General features: G+C 45.0%; 1 pseudogene across 1 annotated transcript; it reads right to left on the bottom strand.

Moving 5' to 3' along the window:
- Positions 1-2,150: 2,150 nt before the first annotated feature.
- Positions 2,151-3,284, bottom strand: LOC103724083 (NDR1/HIN1-like protein 1 pseudogene; annotated as a pseudogene). The gene has a single exon (XR_015971115.2). The product of XR_015971115.2 is annotated as an NDR1/HIN1-like protein 1 pseudogene (transcript).
- Positions 3,285-3,919: the final 635 nt, after the last annotated feature.

The raw sequence follows: 3,919 nt of genomic DNA, 5'->3' as shown, positions 1-3,919 counted from the left end.
TAAAAGCTTGTGTTTGCGATTGTCTGTTTTCATACCTTTATTTTTACTTTAGCTCATACATTTGTGTGTTTTATTAGACAAAAAGTTTTAAAACACCCAATTCACCCCCCTCTTGGGTGACCATCTCTGGGCAACAAGGCTATTGATATTCTGGAGATAGCTGGGTGACTGAGTGGCCATTATGCAGATTGCTGACTTTTGTGGACACGGCCAGGTTACGTGGGCTTAGGGTCAGTGAGCTGATTGACCCTCAATGGAGTGGATGGAGGATGCAAATGATTAGGGAGGCTTTTGGGGATCAGTTGACGGAGAGGATCCTGGCCTTTCCTTCGCCGATATGGGGAGAGTCTGACAGATTGGTATGGATGCTGACTGGGTGATCGAGGGTGAAGGCTAGGGACATCTAGGCGTTGATTACCCAGGAGCCAGTCCGTCATATCGATGGTGGTTGGATATGGAGGATGTGGATTCTCGTCAGTGTTATCTTCTTCATCTGAAAGTTGGCATGGGGCTATTTACCGACCAGGAGGATGTTAGTTGGATAAGGTGCTCGGATCACTCCGCACTGCGACGTGTGCCCAGATACGGAGGAGACCATCAGCCATGTTATTCTGGAGTGCCCCAGGGTAGTATAGATTTGGGAGAGCTCTTCTGTTCCTTTCCACCAGGCTTTGGGGTCAGTAGAGGAGCTGTTACACCACCTGAGAGAGTCTGTGAGGAGACCTAGCACAGTCGAGGTAGGGGTTATGAGGGCATATTTGGCTTATCACATTTGGTTGAACAGGAATGCCCACATGTTTGAGGGTAGGGGATCCTTGCCGAGTATAGTGGTGGGCAAGCCTTCCCGCGATGCGACGGAGATCGTCATGACTACCACGTTGTTCACCTCTGGGATGACTAGGGACATGGCATACCCACTCTGCTACTACAGCGCCTAGATTTGCCTTCTTCTCTTGGGTACCCCCACTTCTTGGTCATCTCAAAGTGAACTTCGACGGTAACTGGTTGGTGGACGGAGCAAATGGCAGAGTGGGCTTCGTAATTAGAGATCATCTAGGCACGTTGATTGTAGCTGGAGGGCGTCGCACTATCCGTCGGTTCGTCATTGAGGTGAAGTTGCAGGCTGTTTGGGAGGGCATATCCTATGCGAGGTGAGTCCTTGGAGTCGACAAGATTTTTAAAGAGGGGACTCCGTCACGACAGTTGACTTGATTCGGGGAGTGGATCCGGATGAAGACGGGCACCCATTGCTTTATGAGATCCGCAGGCTAGCAAGGGAGATAGGATCCTTCCAGATAGCACATGTTTATCAGGAGGTGAACAATGCGGCAGTCTGGGTCGCTTCTTATGTGGTTCGATATTTGGGTGGAGTGGTTTGGACCAGCATTGGAGATATACCCCACCCTCTGTATCATCTTCTTTCTTTTGACTTGGCAGATTGCACTCACGTAAGAATTATATGAATGCCGTTTTTAACCCAAAATAAAATAAAAAATAAAATAAAAGAGACAAGAACTAAGGGATCATCCCGTCATCCTACAAAATCCCTATTAGGGAGTTCACACCTACCCTGCGTCTCTCACCCAAATTTTTTATTTGGGAACTAGACACTGCAATCCCCCCCCCCCCCTCAACTATTTGGCAAGAGTTTTTTTTTTTTTTTTTTTGATACATCAGCCACTCACACTAATCTCACGCTTATAACCAATTGAATTACCAAAAAATAGATTATTTTTGTGGCAAAAGTTTACCGGTACATATTTTTCATCGGGTCAAATACTTGTTTCCATATTTAAGCTGAAATTTTTATAAATTTTTATTAGGTTGGATCACTACAACTAACAAATTATAAAATTGCAGGCTAAACTAAATTTATATCTATAAATACTCAAACATAAATCTAGACTGAATCAGCCTAAAATTTTATAAGGAGACAAAAAAAAATCCCAACAGATCTTCAGTATTGGTATTATGTATTTTAATTTGTTTCGATGACTAATAACAACTATTATAATAGTAATGTACAAATCATATTTTTAATTTATTTAAATAATAAATACAAAGGTTGAATAATCATGTACCCACTAACAAAAACTTTAGCCTGCAAATTGTAACTTATTAAAAGTTAGAACATTCATTTACTATCAAAATAACCGAACAAAGTATTTCATAAATTTAATTACCGAAGATAACGAGCAGCGGTCTATCACGGTGTGTTGAAATCAAATCCCATTAATTACAATAAATAAGAAGACCACAAGTGCGAAGGACAAGAAACCATGACGTCGAGACAAGAAGATCATGATGTCATCTTAGCTCCATCCTGGATCGATCCATCAATACGCCCAACGGCTGTGATCAGACATACGAACAGTACCCGCTATATATTCCTTGTGGCTAGAGTGTATTTATTATCCCTCCCTATATTAATTAATTTTTACTTGCATGGCTATTCTTACCCCGGGCTACACCAAACACTGACTAATTTGGATGCAATCGCTGGAGGAGATATGAAGAGGAGGTGGAGACAAGAAGGTGACCGTCGCCGTCAGACGTCGACGCTGCAGGAGGTGGTCTTCTGGAACTGGAATTCCTTGGTGGAGTTGACGGTGAAGAAGGCGGGGCAGTTGACGTCGATGTGGTAGGTGCCGGAGATCCAGGTGCCGACCTTCCACCGGAGCCGGCCGTCGATCTTGAAATAGATGAGCATGAATCCGGCGGACTCGTCCTGGTCGACGGCGACGGCGAGGTAGTGGGCGAGGGGGACGGCGTTGCCGTAGAGGTAGGGGGACCAGACGCTGAAGTCGTTGTGGCCCTGGTAGCCGGTGGGGAGGGCGGTGGCGGCGGTGATCTGCTGGCCCTTGTAGTCGGCGTAGACGTCGAGGTCGTCATAGTAGATGCCGATGCGGTCGTTGGGGTTGTGGGAGGAGATGGTGATCTGGACGATGGAGGAGAGTAGTGAATTGGGATCCGAGAGGTCGAACTTGACGACGGTGGCGTCCTGGAGGTTGAACTCGGGCTTCGACGGACGGAGGACCAGCCAGATGACCAGGATCACGAAGAGCACCAGGATGATGAGGCACAGGAAGCACGCGAACAGGCGGCGGAACACCTTGTGCCGCCATGGCCAGTACCCGCCGTAGTCGCCACAGTCCTTGAACGACATCTTATCTACTTAGAGATGGGAATTAGAGAGATAGATAGGAAGGGTGGAGAAGGCGATGGTGGTGACTCAAACTAAGAAAATTGAGACCTTGGAAGTTATATAGCAGGGTGGAGGATGAGGCAGTAGCATTGTTAGCAGCAGCGGAGGATATTTCGAAGAAGGTATGTCACGTTGGCCCACTGAAATCACGGAGGATACGTTAGAATGGTGTAGATGGACCAACGATTAATTGGACGACCTGGATCTCTCCTCACTATTTTTTTTTTTCTAAATGCTGCACAATTTATGTCACGTTAGAAAGACTTCAAGAAACGACGAGTTGACGCATATATCATGTGTTATACAGGGTTATTAAAATATAAAAAATTAGATTTTTTTTTTAGTTCATGAAGAAATTAAGGGGAAAAGAAAATAAAAAGCCTGAGTCGGGTGGCTGTGGAATTTGAGGGGTTCGCGTAGAGACACCACCAATGAGTGGGGCCCACTTTCAGAAAAAAGGAAAAAGGAAATGACGGAAGAGAGAACAGAATTGCCGACCGATTTGTTTTTGTTTTTGTTTTTTTTTCTTAAGATGGAAATGGATATGCATGGCCATGTCAAGTGAGTAACCATGTGCAAACATATACAATGTCCGCACCACATCCACATGGACCGGCTTACATTTTTTTTTTTAGGCTCTATTATATTGCCCCATGAAACGTGCGGGAAAATGATAAGCATAACTCGTTTAAGGTCATCTTTTATGAATTTATA

This window comes from Phoenix dactylifera, chromosome 11 (assembly GCF_051530095.1).
Source record: "Phoenix dactylifera cultivar Ajwa chromosome 11, Ajwa_hap1_PhDact_Kaust_v1.1, whole genome shotgun sequence".
NCBI classification, from domain to species: domain Eukaryota; kingdom Viridiplantae; phylum Streptophyta; class Magnoliopsida; order Arecales; family Arecaceae; genus Phoenix; species Phoenix dactylifera.
Note: the sequence above shows the minus strand (reverse complement) of the source record. Positions and strands in the feature narration are given on the sequence as shown.